We start from the raw sequence: 17,316 nt of genomic DNA, 5'->3' as shown, positions 1-17,316 counted from the left end.
ATACGTATAATAAAATGCAACTTAAATGTATATTATGTATTTAAGTTACATTTTTTACATTTTCCATACATTAATTTTTTATTTTTATTTATAATTTTTTTATAATCAATTTCAATTCTTTACATATAATTTATTTAATTTTATACAAAATAAATTATATGAAAATACTCCTAAAAATAACATATTTTTATGTCTTTTTTCCTGAAAATAAATTTAATTTTTATATGCCCTAATAGCCCTAATAGCCCTAACAGACCTAACAGTCCTAACAGCTCTAATAGTCCTAACAGTCCTAATAATTATGTTTTTCCCTTAAAATAAATTTAATTTTTATATGCCCTAATAGTCCTAACAGCCCTAACAGCCCTAACAGCCCTAACAGCCCTAACAGACCTAACAGACCTAACAGTCCTAGCCGCCCTACTTGCTGGCTTACACCAGCAAAAATTCGCGATAAGGTGAAATAAGGGGAACCCTAATTAGGAATCCGCGATAATGAGGAATTTAAGGAGTCTTAACCGAAAATCCGCGATAAAATTTAGGCCTTAGCCGCGCAACACATCTTTTGGCCAATATTGACCATGTAAATATTTTTCAAGCCAGTTATCTCTACTTCTGGCCATTCATCTTGACGACTAATTTGTTTAAAAAATCGATCGATCGTGCGATATTATGATCGTTTCTTTAACGCACGTTATTCAGTCGTCAAAAATTGCAAAATATAAATCATCATGCATATATAAAATATAATTAGCATGCATTTTAACTCTCGGTCGGCGGGTTACTTATAAATATCTTTATCTTATAGATTAAATATTTAAATATTTACATATTAAAAATCTATATTTTTAAAATTATTTTTTATAAAGGCCGATATATATAATGGAAATAAATAATTTCATGTATATGTCTCTCATAAAATTACAATAAAAATCATCTATATCTTTATTTTAAAAATTTTTCCTTTACTTTTTCACTTTAATTTTTACACGCGTATTGTCCCGCCAACCGAGAGTTAGAAGCAACGGATTTCTTCATGCATTTACAAATCCTTTGCTTCAAAATAAAAGATTGTCACTTACCGGCACTGATGCGCAACAGCGGAGTTGATATTGAAGCTACGTTGTCTGTAACATACAAATATAAAATACAAATTATAACAATGTTTAAAATAATTAATATTTTAAGAAATTATTATTGGACTCATTGAATTTTATATCCGATGCACGCAATTATAAATAGATATACAAATATTAAATAATTTTATAATTAATTAATATTTTTAAGTAGAAACTTTTATAGAAAGAATTATACAAAAATTTTCTCAATTTTTTCTTATTTAAATCATTCATATAAATCAAATTAATAAATTAAATTAATTTACTTATTTATACACAATTAATAAAAATAATAATACTCACCATCAGGTTGTTCCGCTGGTGCAGGATGCCTTTCCTAGGCCTGCTCCTCCTCTCAGATCATTTGGGTCGATCTATAACATACAAATAGAAGATCTAAATTATAATAACGTTCAAAATAATTAATATTTCAAAAATTATTGCATTGAATTTTATATTCGATGCATATAATAATAGCAGATTAATAAAATAATTCTATAAATTTTAGAAACAAAAACATTATTAATAATCCTTTAATAATTTCATAAAAGCTTGTATCTTTACAAGATCTTTTTCTTCAATTCTCTCTTATTTAAATCATATAAATAAAAATCAAATTACACGATTAATTGTTTAAATTTTAATAAATATATTCAATATTTAATATATATAATTGCAAATAAATAAACTATTTACCAGAAGGTTGCTCTGCCGGCGCCCGATGCCTCTCCTAGGCCTCCTCCTCCTCTCAGTTAGACGCGCGATACTTAACGGCACTCCCGCACTCACGAGCGATATTTTTATATCGCTATTTTCGCACTTTTACGCGCGATACTAAACGGTTTCCGCACTATTTCGGTACGATAAAAAATTTTCTATTTAGTCGCGCGATGTATATACTTAATATGTGTATACTTTGAACGGCACTCCCGGTTTCGGTACGAGCGAAAATCCCATTTCACTTATGAGAATCAGCTTCGAGCCAACAGGTCGGGAATGCAACGATACAATGAGCAAGGACTAAGCCCAAACCGGAAAGAAGACGAAACGATTGACGGAAATAGAGGAAAATGAATTTCACCAACTCTTTTTCGCGCATAATTATCCTATCTCGTACCGAACCTGGACCCGCTAAGCACGATTTCAGGTGCTTCGCCCGGAACACGAAGTTTCCCGCAATGCAGGATATGGCTACACCAGGCTGGTAGACGGCAAAAGAAGAGGATACCCACATTTTTTAAATGCTAACATTCAGCAATTTAGAAAATGGGGAGGCAACCCCTTTTACCGAGCGAAAATCGTGCCTAGGGGAATCCACTCGACTCCTCGACAGGGTTAACACACGCAGTACGTGTGGCTGTAGACGAGCAAAGAGAAGGAACCCATTGACGACCATTCCGAGCAATCGATCGAGTTCTAACTAATTCGAGCCGAATCACTTGACGAAGCACGAAGCACGAGTGTACGTTGTAGAGCAACGTGTGCAAACTCGAAATCCTAGTTAGTTGGCATCAGAAGTAGAGACTCGTGACAATAATGAAATTGGGATTTTTATACGAAAAGTCCAACGCGGAAGCGCGAAAACGCGATGACGCGAGAAAGCTAAACGCGAAAACGCGGTAACGAAACGCCGCCGTCCGCGACACGTTGACGGCACCGACGACGGAAAGTCGACGACGCGTGCCACATATAAGCCATTGTGCGACTCGTGGCAATGCTGTGCTGGGTACTTAGCTTCCCCTTCAGGCTCCTTGAGATTTATCCTAAATTAAAAAATTTAAAATAAACCTCAAGGCACCATCCAAGTACTGAGCCACCCCACCGCGTCAAGGTGTACCCATAGAGGGGTGGATTATATACATTTATAATATAACGTATAATTTGTGTGAAATTTATTTTATAATTGAAAAATTATCTATATAGCACCTCTCTTTTTTCTCGATTAATAAAGAGAAAGATGCAGATATGTTTCTAAAAAACAAGCTTCAAATCCTGATTAATTCGCCTTTTAATTAAAAAATAAATTATAAAATATATATAAAATATATATAATAATTATAAAATATATATTATAAAATTATATAGTATACATATCACACAATTCAAATTTATTTAAAATATTGTATCGGAAATTAATTATTAGTCATTTGATCTATTATTATTCGTGATGCGAGATTATATTTGAATATAAGAAATGTACATGTGAGAATCATAATGAAAATAATTATTGCTTGAAAATATATTATAATGAGATATTAGTTAATAATTATCTATTTTCGTCGCTTTGATTTTTATTTTGAGAATGAATAAATTGTGCGAAATATTTAGTTCAGTAAATAACTTTGACCACTTTGACACATTTATAAATCTTTAACCGTGAAGTTAATTAATCTCAATTTAAATTGTATTGAGATTGAGATTGTTTAAAAGTTGAATGAGAAATAAAACATCGAATAAAACACACTTAATCTTTAAGTATCGTTAAAGAAATAATTATTCTTATAAAGATCAGAATAAAATAATTTATATAATTTTAATTCTTGTTACACACTTTTATTTTTAAGTAAATACGTCAAAAATTAAATACAAATATAATCAATTAATACTCTTATAGATCTATTCTTTATAAATCTCAAAATAATTCATTTTGTAAAACTAATTATTACACGCATTTTTTTATCTTTTAAGAGAGATTTATCTCTGATATTAATATTTTAAATATAAAACTAGCAAAAAAATATTTTTTTTATTATAAATTTTTGAAAAATATAATTTTAATAAGGTGAGCATGTTAATTTTTATGTAAATATGAAATATTTAAATAATTATATTATTTTATAATTATATTATTATATTTAAATAATTATATTATTTTAAAAATATTTTATAAAATATTAACATATTTCTATATAAAAGTATTAATTAATAATAAAACTATTATGGATACTTTATTATAGATACTTCAAATGTGTTAAAATAAAACCTGGAATATTTTATACATGCATTATATTTTGTGATTTTTAGAGCGAATTATATATATTATCGAGATAATAAGCAATAAAAAATAATAAGCAATATATCTATTTTGAAAATAATATGTATAAATAATAAATAATTTTTATAAATTACTCACCGCATATCTCTCTGGCTGCTTCAGGCTCTATCACTGCTCTCTGGCTGGCCAATACTTTTCCAGATGTCCTTCTCCTTTCTTTTTCATCTTTTGCTGTTTCCTCGTAGCACTGATATTCACTCGCGAACAAACAATTAATTATATTTAACCATATATAGAAACGATTGCGAGACACTTTGCACAGCACTCCCGATCGCGGAATAATTACGAGAAACGCACTTTAATATATCGTATAAGGGATAGAAAAGTACGATTCGCTCTTTTTATATGAGCTCAAATTAAATACTAACTCGTTACAAATGTTGTTTTCATTATATATATATATATATATATATATATATATATATATATATATATATGCATATACATGTATATTAATCCGAATTATAGGTTCGAAAGTTTAATATAGTAATTGAAAGTCATGATACAATAGTCGTTCAATTAATAATTAATTTAACAACGCAATTTTAAGACGTACACATTTTTCGCACTACCATCCTTATTGCTCGAGTGTCGCCGCATGAATGATACCAAGACCGTGTAACATAAACACTAGCGCGTTACTGTTTACGTTGTCAAGGCCGAACACCGTGTTATTATTCGTTCCTCGAAATATATTCTACGTATTTTAATACAACGAACAATGTTTTGATATTGATCGCGATCGTGTCTAGAAAAGGAATTTTTGACGGAGCGTCTCGCACCATTATTTACTCCTTGAGTGTCGTCGCGCGAATGATAATAGAGCCGAAAAAATTAATCTGACATACGTCACCAAGACCGAAAACCGCTATTGTTTACGCACCCAAGGTCGATGTTATTGTCTGTTCATTATCGAAATATGTTACGTACTTTAATACATATATACGTGAATATATTAAAGTATATACAAGTATTTTAGATTATATTAGATTTTTTAATTATATGATTATTAAAAGATTAATGGAATCTTTCATTAATGTTAATTGTTTCCACGATTCAATTGTTTTATTTGGAATTTAACTCTGCACCCTGTAATATAGTAATATTTAGTTATATATAGAAACGATCGCGAGATACTTTGCACGGCACTTCCGATCGCGGAATAATTACGAGAAACGCATTGAGAGAAGTACGATTCGCTCTTTTTATATGAGATCAAATTAAATACTAACTCGTTACAAACGTTGTTTTCATTATTGATATATATATATATATATATATATATATATATATATATATGCATATACATGTATATTAATACGAATTATAGATTCGAAAGTTTAATATAATAATTGAAAGTCATGATACAATAGTCGTTTAATTAATAATTGATTTAACAACGTAATTTTACGACGTACATATTTCGCACTACCATCCTTATTGCTCGAGTGTCGCCGCATGAATGATACTAAGACCGTGTGAGATAAACACTAGCACGTTACTGTTTACGTTGTCAAGGCCGAACACCGTGTTATTATTCGTTCCTCGAAATATATTCTACATATTTTAATACAACAAACAATGTTTTGATATTGATCGCGATCGTGTCTAGAAAAGGAATTTTTAACGGAGCGTCTCGCACCATTATTTACTCTTTGAGTGTCGTCGCACGAATAATAATAGGGTCGAAAAAATTAATCTGACATACGTCGCCAAGGCCGAAAACCGTGTTATTATTATTTTTTTTATCGAAACATTTTTCAAGACTATGGCAAATAAACATTAGCCCGCTATTGTTTACGCCCCCAAGGTCGATGTTATTGTCTGTTCATTATCGAAATATGTTACGTACTTTAATACATATATACGTGAATATATTATAGTATATAGAAGTATTTTAGATTATATTAGATTTTTTAATTATATGATTATTAAAAGATTAATGAAGCCTTTCATTAATGTTAATTGTTTCCACGATTCAATTGTTTTATTTGGAGTTTAACTCTGCACCCTGTAATATAGTAATATTTAGTTATATATAGAAACGATCGCGAGATACTTTGCACGGCACTTCCGATCGCAAAATAATCATACGAGATACATATTTTATTATATTGTGAGAGAGGAACACAAAAAATATTACAATTCGCTCGACATTTAAACGAAGCAAAATCATACACCACTCGATTTTTACACTAATAATGATATTTCTATTTATTGATGTATAATATATTTGCACAATAACGTGAATCATCAGATTGAAATATTAAAGTAATTAATTGTTAATTACAATAGTCGTAGCGAATTATATTTCAATACTAATCGCGATAGCGTTTAGGAAAAGAATTCAATAATACAAAGCGTTTTGTATCACTACTTTACCGTTGGAATGTGCCGTGTGAATGATACAAAGTCTATGTATTTGTAATTTTTGCCCCTTTCGTTTCAATTTTTATTTGGAATAATGAAGGATCGCGTTTCGATGAATTTATCATCATATAATTTCATGTTATTTATTAAGAGTTAATTAATTATTAATTGTAATAGTCGTAGGGAATTACGTGTATATTTCGATACTAATCGTGATCGCACTTTTAGGAAAAGAATTCAATAATACGAAGTGTTTCATATCACTACTTTACTACTGGAATGTCGCCATGCGAATGATACAAGGTCTTCGCCTATGTAAACAATAGCGCGGTACGTCATCAAGGCCGAACGTGTTATTGACCTCGCTGCCGAAATATTTTACGCGTACTGTGACGTATATATACGAGAATTAAATTTATATACAAATATATTTTTAATTTCACGCACACGTGCACTCAGATTAATTATTTATTAAACGATTAATATACCTCACAAGGCTTTCCGTTATATTAATTATTCGATTTTGCCATTCGATCGTTTTACTGCGCATTCTCAGTCGAATTATATATATTTAGATCATCAAATAATTATATGATAAAGCATCGGACGAAATATTCTTAATTATAAATATTAATAGAAGAATAATAATTATTGTTCGTGAGGATTGCAACAAAATAATTTATAATTTTGATTCCCGTCACACACATCGATTCTTAATTATATTCGATTCTTTTTAATTGCTTAATTAAATGAACGCATCACGCGAAATACGTGTTTCGAAATTATATTCCAATCGTATAATCGAATATTTCAAATAATAGAAAGAGCAATGGTCAAATTAACGATTTATTAATAATAAAATTGTAACTCACGAATATATTCCATTTATTCCATACGTTAACATCGCGGCAACAATGAATAAATTTTTAAAATAAATAATCAGTATATCGAAACAGTTTTACCGATTTAATTACTGATATAAAAACTGATCAATTGACCAGTTGGTGAAACTATTTCAATATACTGGTTATTTACTTAAAAGAATTGTTATATGACGAATTGTTATATTATGTTTATGCGCGTCACGCGTTCGAACTAAATTTTGACTTCTCGCGGGAAGACTCGAGTCGTTCGTTGAGAATCGATCCTACAAAACGCGATTGTTCTTTATAATTTTTGCAATTAGTGATTATTAATTTGTACGATTTTTATTTACACAGCGAGTGGCGCGTTTTGATTTTGATTTCAATTAATGTCGAGTGAGTCATAACTTTTTGAGATTTATTGCATTATTATCACGTAGCAAAATGACAAAAGGCATGGTGTAACGTCGCGAGTGTTGTACAAAGCGTAAATTTCTGTATGATCGTATGCTGATTAGTGCGTAATTACATTTTTCGTAAATGAATATTAAATGAGTGCCATAAAGGAGCAGAAAAAAATAAATGAGAGAAATGAAGAAAATAACCCATTGACCGCATCGTGCGATAGCAAATAATCGTGAGTAATTTATAACCTATTTTATTTTATTATATTTATTATTTGTGAAATTAATTATTTGCTTTTATCTTTAATAATAATTTATTTGACCAATGTGAAATATTAAAATATTCTATATGTATTATATATTATGAATATATTCTATATGTATATATAAACTTTAAATTATATAAAATATTAAATGATATTAATATACATAAATATAAATAAATATACATGTATGTATATTTTAATATTATTTAAAATTAATAATGATTAAAATAAAAAATGGATTTTCGTTTATAGTATTCCACAAAAGTACATATATTTAAAAAAAAATCTAATTGCATTCAACAATTTTCCTAAATCTTAATTATTTGCTTTATTACCACTTTGTGTATGACTTGAGTTTATTGTTATTTAATTACATTTATTGAATACTATAATTCTGCTCTTCCGCATCGTACCGATAAGAATTAATTTATTTTTATTTTATAAAAAATTTAAGTATCTTATCGTATTTTTATTGTTTATATATACATGTAATTATTTCTGCACAAATCCATTTAATATCTCGGAGTAAATTAAAAATTTTTTCTCCTCTTTAATAATAAATCTCCATTCTACGTGGACTGTGATTCGCGAATCTACCAATTTATCTGCTGCATTGATATTGGTTATATCAAATATAATACGAAAAATTCGTTTAGCTCTCATGCCCAACAATTTCATATGTATACGATAAAAAAATATAATTATTGATTATCACGAAATATTTCTAAATATCTAATTATAATTATATTTTATATGCTTCTCTTTGTCTTTAATCACTAATTTTAAAAAGAGTAGAGTTTTATCATATATATATTTAAAATAAACCATATTTTTCGCGTAGATTTCTCATTCAAGAAAATTATTGCGTGATTAAACAAAGTTATATGTCTATCTTTTACGTGAGGTAAACAAATTGGGTTCCACAAATATACTAATTTATCTATTTCCCAATCACTCGTTTAACGGTCGAAAAAAACAAATAAGAATTTCGAACATTTACGTTTGCTTGTGAAAAGAGAAAATAATTATCATATATTTTGTCTCATATATAAATTTTTTATATAAATAATTTTATATATAGTTATGATATATAATATATAAACTTTCTCCACCATCTTTGAGAGAGTCTATCGCGCTTTTCTAAATTTTTTTTTTTAAATCAATGGAAGATTAATATTCAAATCCATGAATTTAATTCGACTTTTGATGTTTCGGTTGGTCTTTATTTATCCAGTTTGGATAATTACCAATTATACATTTATTATCGATAAAATAAAAAAATGTTAAGCAATATATCTATTTTAAAAATAATATATATGAATAATAAATAATTTTTATAAATTACTCACCGCATATCTCTCTGGCTGCTTCAGGCTCTATCACTGCTCTCTGGCTGGCCAATACTTTTCCAGATGTCCTTCTCCTTTCTTTTTCATCTTTTGCTGTTTCCTCGTAGCACTGATATTCACTCGCGAACAAACAATTAATTATATTTAACCATATATAGAAACGATTGCGAGACACTTTGCACAGCACTCCCGATCGCGGAATAATTACGAGAAACGCACTTTAATATATCGTATAAGGGATAGAAAAGTACGATTCGCTCTTTTTATATGAGCTCAAATTAAATACTAACTCGTTACAAATGTTGTTTTCATTATATATATATATATATATATATATATATATATATATATATATATATGCATATACATGTATATTAATCCGAATTATAGGTTCGAAAGTTTAATATAGTAATTGAAAGTCATGATACAATAGTCGTTCAATTAATAATTAATTTAACAACGCAATTTTAAGACGTACACATTTTTCGCACTACCATCCTTATTGCTCGAGTGTCGCCGCATGAATGATACCAAGACCGTGTAACATAAACACTAGCGCGTTACTGTTTACGTTGTCAAGGCCGAACACCGTGTTATTATTCGTTCCTCGAAATATATTCTACGTATTTTAATACAACGAACAATGTTTTGATATTGATCGCGATCGTGTCTAGAAAAGGAATTTTTGACGGAGCGTCTCGCACCATTATTTACTCCTTGAGTGTCGTCGCGCGAATGATAATAGAGCCGAAAAAATTAATCTGACATACGTCACCAAGACCGAAAACCGCTATTGTTTACGCCCCCAAGGTCGATGTTATTGTCTGTTCATTATCGAAATATGTTACGTACTTTAATACATATATACGTGAATATATTAAAGTATATACAAGTATTTTAGATTATATTAGATTTTTTAATTATATGATTATTAAAAGATTAATGGAATCTTTCATTAATGTTAATTGTTTCCACGATTCAATTGTTTTATTTGGAATTTAACTCTGCACCCTGTAATATAGTAATATTTAGTTATATATAGAAACGATCGCGAGATACTTTGCACGGCACTTCCGATCGCGGAATAATTACGAGAAACGCATTGAGAGAAGTACGATTCGCTCTTTTTATATGAGATCAAATTAAATACTAACTCGTTACAAACGTTGTTTTCATTATTGATATATATATATATATATATATATATATATATATATATATATATATGCATATACATGTATATTAATACGAATTATAGATTCGAAAGTTTAATATAGTAATTGAAAGTCATGATACAATAGTCGTTTAATTAATAATTAATTTAACAACGTAATTTTACGACCTATTTCGCGCGCACTACCATCTTTATCGCTCGAGTGTCGCCGCATGAATGATACTAAGACCGTGTGACATAAACACTAGCGCGTTACTGTTTACGTTGTCAAGGCCGAACACCGTGTTATTGTTCGTTCCTGGAAATATATTTTACGTATTTTAATACAACAAACAATGTTTTGATATTGATCGCGATCGTGTCTAGAAAAGGAATTTTTAACGGAGCGTCATTATTTACTCTTTGAGTGTCGTCGCGCGAATAATAATAGAGTCGAAAAAATTAATCTGACATCATACTCCGCCAAGACTGAAAACTGTGTTATTATTATTTTTTTTATCAAAACATTTTTCAAGACTATGGCAAATGAACATTAGCTCGCTATTGTTTACGCCATCAAGGTCGATGTTATTGTCTGTTCGTTATCGAAATATATTTTACGTACTTTAATACATACGTGATTATATTAAAGTATATAGAAGTATTTTAGATTATATTAGATTTTTTAATTATATGATTATTTATTAAAAGATTAATGGAGCCTTTCATTAATGTTAATTGTTTCCACGATTCAATTTTTATTTGGAATATAACTCTGCGCCGCAAAATATTAGGTAAATATAATTCGTTCGTGTTTTATCTATCGTTCTATTTTTCTATTATTTAAATATAATTTGAATTCAGAACGCACAGCAGAACAATCGAATTGTAGATCGAAGTAATTAACATAATGAAAGACTCTACGTCAATCCTTTAATAAATATCATTTAATTAATCTATATAATCTAAAATATTCCTATAGACTTTAATATTCCACGTATATGTTAACGTACGTAAAATATTTCGGCAATGAATGGATAATAAAACGTTCGGCCTTGTCAGTATATGACTTGTATTTATGAATAACGCTGTGTATATGTCTTGATATCATTCGCTCGGCGATATTCGAAGAGTAAGATAGTGATGCGAAATATTTTGTATATTGTATATCAAATTTTCTTTAAATATTTCGATATGACGAACAATAACAGCGTCAGCCTTGACGGTGTAAACAATAGCCCGCTAATGTTTACATGCTACGGCCTTGGTTTCATTCGCACAGTGACACTCGAGCAATGAAATAGTGGTGCGAAATATTTCGTACATTATCAAATTAATAATTAAAATATGGAATGCTTTTCGATAATTAAAATATCGAAACGTTCAAATAATTAGCATAACAAAAAATTCTCCGTTTAATAGAGAATTTAATTTCGAATCATGTTTGCGTTCCTCTGACTTTATTATTATTATACTTAGTTTTTATACTTGTTTTGATCTGAAATGTTCGAATCGTTCTCTTTTGATAATAGCTGAGCGTGTTGTGAGCCGATTGGGCCACGTATAGAGATTACAAAGGTGGAGCAGCATTAGCGAGCCGAAAAGAGTCAGTCGTGGCCGAGATCTTCGAGGAACCGTACCTATTGTATAATTAAACATTTTGTAATAAAAGTTTCTGTTTTTAATATCGACCCGCGTACTTCCTACAATTTTAAAGTAAATAAATTTTAAAATAAACATAAATTAATTATTAATTAAACGCGATTGCTATATCACAATTTCATTCATTACTTTAATCTTTTGGTCTTATGTGATTCGTATATTATATAGCTATATATAATATACGTATATCAATAGTAATAATACATTGTTGTAGCAAGTAGCGTATGATTTTGGTCTCGTGTAAAAGTCATGTTCACCCACACAATCATTCTCTCTTATAATAAAGTGCGTATTTCGTATCTTTACGAACAATAATTATTATTTTAAACATTATTATTTTCTAAATATAATTTGATTATGAGAGAATACGCAGTAAAACAATCGAATTATAGATGCAAATAATTAACATAACGAAAGGCTCCGTGATGAATTGTTTAATAAATAATCAATTAATCTTAAACAAGAAATTAAAATACTTCTATAATTTAATATTCCGCGTGCGTATATATTTTATATTACATGAAATATTTCGGCGACGAATTATCAATAATACAGTGTTCGATTTTGTCAGTATAAACAATATTGCGCTATTGTTAATATGTTTCGCGGCTTTATTATCATTCACACGGTGACAATCGAGCAATAAAGTAATAGTGTGAAACGCTTCGCATATTGTCGAATTTTTTTTCTAAACACGATTACGTTTAATATCGAATAATTTGATATAATTATTAATAATTAAAAATTAATTAACGACATAAAACTGTATCGCAACGATAAATCTTTATCGAATCGTAATGCTTTATTACCGCGATTAAAAATTGTAACAGGGGATACATAAAAGGAGATAAGAGAATTAATTTTGTTATGATCTTTCGATTATTGATGCTTATTATAATAATTTCCCTAACGATTCTTATTAGAATTAAATAAATTTCGACCAATTAAATTTTAAATTTTCTTATTCGGCAATCACTCATAGAATATTTCAACATGAATTATAATAACAATCTAGTATAAGTCGATCTTGGCGATATAAACAATACCGCGGTAATGTTTTTGACTTACGGACATTCACACAGTATATAACCTTGAGCAGCAAAGTAGTGAGACGTTTCATATATTATCAAATTCTTCCTTTACATAGTCAACCTTGGCGATATAAACAGTACCGCGGTAATGTTTCTGACACGATCATTCGCTCAGTGGCTCTTGAACAGTGAAGTAGTGATGTGAGACGTTTCATATATTATCAAATTCTTTCTCTAAATACAATTGCAAGTGCAACGAGGAACTTTTCGTGAATGAGTGTAAGTGCAACGAGGAATTCAAATGAGTGCAACAAGGATTGGAGTGCCACGAGGAAAAAGTGAAGAAAACAAGGAGGTCTTGAAAATGGATGGATCAATAAGATATGATGTAAGTCATTAATATTTTAATTATTTATCACATTCATTATTTATTATATTGTTACGTCCCCGCATCCCATCCCCCTGGAAGTATTCGGCACCTGTTGAATTTTTTCGGCGGGAAGTACATCGATGGAAGAAGATCATTTCCGCGCGCGTTGTCAAGATATTGTTATAAACAATGACTGTCAGAGAGTCTGAGCCCAGCTGTCAAGCTATGCGGACGCGCGTCTATCTGTGATCCGTTTTACGATTATTCTGAATTCTTATATGTTACTCGTGGTTTATTAAAGTTCTTATACCTTAAACCGCGTTATTATTTACTGCGCGAACGTCAGCGTGTGCCGATCGATTGTGTCGTGCGCGTTCGATATATATCGTTCCGCGAACTCAATAATATATAAATTATTTATCAATAGTATATATTGGTGTATAATAACGATGGTCAGCTGAGTCGAAGAATAGCTATCAAGCTATCCGGACGCGTTTTACATTACGGATCGTTATCGCGAGATTTCCCCTGTTATTATTTATTGTTTGTGTATTCTGTATTTCTAATTAAAGTTCTTAATTTCCGTTAAGAGTGTCTTATTTTACGCGGTCCGTGAGTATCCCATTGTGTTGAACGCGCTTCGATATCTCGAAGTCGCTGCCGCGGACGTAACAATATATTCAAAATATATACATATTTCTCGTTTCGTTTTATTTCTTTGATTGTGATTCAATAGTGATTTTAAATTGTGTAACATATATAATACATATATTTATAAAAAATATTCCATTTTATTTTAAAATAATTAAAACATTTATAAAATGTTTATTAATTAATATTTTCAGATACTTCTCATATTTTGCAAAATATTTCATTTAATATATTTATTTAAATACTTCATATATTAAAAAATAGATATTTTTTATTTATCATTTTTAAAAGTTTATATTTCAGAAATATAAATTATTTTGTAATTACGCAATTTATAACATTAAAATATATCTATTTAAAAGTAAAAATGTAAAAATTAATTGCGCGCAATAATTAGGTTTAAAATCAATTATTTTGAACATTGCTTTGTATAATATGAAATGTTCTCTTATCCTTTATATTTTTATTTATCGTTTATATTTACAAATTTAAATTTATGTACTATATTACAAAATAAATTTCAAATTATGTATATTATATATATTATATATATTATATATAAATTATATATATTATATATAAAACTATATATAATATAACCCTCCCATGGGGTACACCTTGTCGCGGTGGGAGGGCTTAGTACTTGGATGGTGCCTTGAGGTTTATCTTAAATTTTTCTATTTATGATAAATCTTAAGGTGCCTGAATGGGAAGCTAAGTACCCTTTCGCGTCGTCGGTGCCGTCAACGTGCCGCGGACGGCAAGCGCTTCGTTACCGTGTTTTCGCGTTGTAGTATTCTCGCGTCGTCGCGTTTTCGCGGAGCTTTTGGACTTTTTCATATAAAATCCCAATTTCATTTATTGTCACGAGTCTCTACTTCCGATGCCAATTAATTGGGATGTTCGGGTTTGCACACGTTGCTCTGCAACGTATACTTGCGCTTCGTGCTTCGTCAAGTGATTCGGCCCGAATTGATTAGAACTCGATCGATTGCTCGGAATGGTCGTCAATGGGTCCCTTCTCTTTGCTCGTCTACAGCCACACGCACTGCGTGTGTTAACCCTGTCGAGGAGTCGAGTGGATTCCCCTAGGCACGATTTTCGCTCGGTAAAAGGGGTTGCCTCCCCATTTTCTAAATTGCTGAATGTTAGCATTTAAAAAATGTGGGTATCCTCTTCTTTTGCCGTCTACTAGCCTGGTGTAGCATATAGCAACCGCGAGAGGCATAATATGTCCGGGCGGAGCACCTGAAATCGTGCTTAGCGGGTCCAGGTTCGGTACGAGATAGGATAATTATGCGCGAAAAAGAGTTGGTGAACTTCATTTTCCTCTATTTCCGTCAATCGTTTCGTCTTCTTTCCGGTTTGGGCTTAGTCCTTGCTCATTGTATCGTTGCATTCCCGACCTGTTGGCTCGAAGCTGATTCTCATAAGTGAAATGGGATTTTCGCTCGTACCGAAACCGGGAGTGCCGTTCAAAGTATACACATATTAAGTATATACATCGCGCGACTAAATAGAAAATTTTTTATCGTACCGAAATAGTGCGGAAACCGTTTAGTATCGCGCGTAAAAGTGCGAAAATAGCGATATAAAAATATCGCTCGTGAGTGCGGGAGTGCCGTTAAGTATCGCGCGTCTAACTGAGAGGAGGAGGAGGCCTAGGAGAGGCATCAGGCACCTGTGAAGCAACTCTATGGTAAATAAATTATCGCTTATATATTATTATTTATTAATTGCGTATGCGCGATTTAAATTAAATAATTAATCGCGTAATTTGATTTTTTATTTACATGACTTAAATTAAAGAAAAATAGAGAAATTTTTACATAAAAACTGTAATTTAAAAGTTTCTACGTTCGAATAGCTTTCAATAGAATTCTTAAATTATTACTTATTAGTAGAAATTTTTTTAAAATTTATAAAATTGTTTATCTGCTTATTATTTATGTGCGTCGGATATAAAATTAAATGTATATAATAATAATTTTTTGACCGTGACTACAATTTGAATCTTCTTTGTATGTTACAGACCAACAAACTATTGTGAGAGGAGGAAGAGGCCTGGGAAAAGCATCTTGCATCGGCGAAGCAACCTGATGGTGAATATTTATTATTTGTATATCAATTGTTATAAATCATACGCATAATAATTCGTTCTTATAATTTAAAGGAATTAAAGAGAAAATTAGAGAGAAAGATTTTTAAATATAAAAATTTCTATTTAAAAAATAATTTCAAAATTTATAAAATCTTCCCATACGTGTTTATATCTGCTTATTATTTTACACACCGGATATGAAATTCCGCACAATAATAATTTTTTGAAATATTGATTGTATTTTGAGCTTTGTTATAAATGAATTTTATTTTTGTATGTTACAGACGTAGTTTTAACGACAACGTAGTTTCGATAACGACAACTTCGCTGCTGCACATCAATGCCACGGTGAGTGACAAAAACTTTTATTTAATTTTAAGGTAACGGTAGAGATTGTAGATAAATCCGTTGCCTTAAAATGGATGAGCTAGAATAGATTAAATAACTTTTAATAAATTCGAAATGTATTGCATGCATCGCGAAAATATATTGCAGTATTTTAATTATAAAGAAAGTAGATCGAGAAAAGATTATTTTTGTATAAATTTTATCTAATTTATTGAAAAGAACATTAAAAATTTTATCAATTACATCTGATGCTAATTTATTCTTATAACGCGTATTTATCTTATTCACTTATCTTATTCTAATTTCTTATAGCTCATCCATTATAGAATTTGTTGTAGATATTGTTTTTAAACTTAATGTAAAGCCAAATGATTAATTAATGAAATAACTTGTAATATGATAAGTGTTATACACATATTAATTTTATATTTTATTATAAATTATGCAATACTATAAAAATTTATTAATTATATATATTATTATAATATCAATCAATTTTTATTGATAATCTGTACAGAAAATTTTTATATTATAAAAATTTTATATATTATATATTATAGGCTGCTAACAGCTAA

General features: G+C 29.7%; 1 long non-coding RNA gene across 1 annotated transcript; it reads right to left on the bottom strand.

The window, feature by feature from the left end:
- Positions 1 to 680: 680 nt before the first annotated feature.
- On the bottom strand, positions 681 to 2,233 carry LOC145964353 (uncharacterized). Its single transcript, XR_014436435.1, has 3 exons — positions 1,815 to 2,233; positions 1,422 to 1,492; positions 681 to 1,127 (listed from the first exon to the last, which is right to left on the bottom strand). It is a non-coding gene; the product is annotated as an uncharacterized LOC145964353 (long non-coding RNA).
- Between the last annotated feature and the right edge of the window lie 15,083 nt (positions 2,234 to 17,316).

Source organism: Camponotus vicinus, unplaced genomic scaffold (genome assembly GCF_025532165.1).
Source record: "Camponotus vicinus isolate PSW18456_S1 unplaced genomic scaffold, iyCamVici1.0 SCAF_13, whole genome shotgun sequence".
Lineage (NCBI taxonomy): Eukaryota > Metazoa > Arthropoda > Insecta > Hymenoptera > Formicidae > Camponotus > Camponotus vicinus.
Note: the sequence above shows the minus strand (reverse complement) of the source record. Positions and strands in the feature narration are given on the sequence as shown.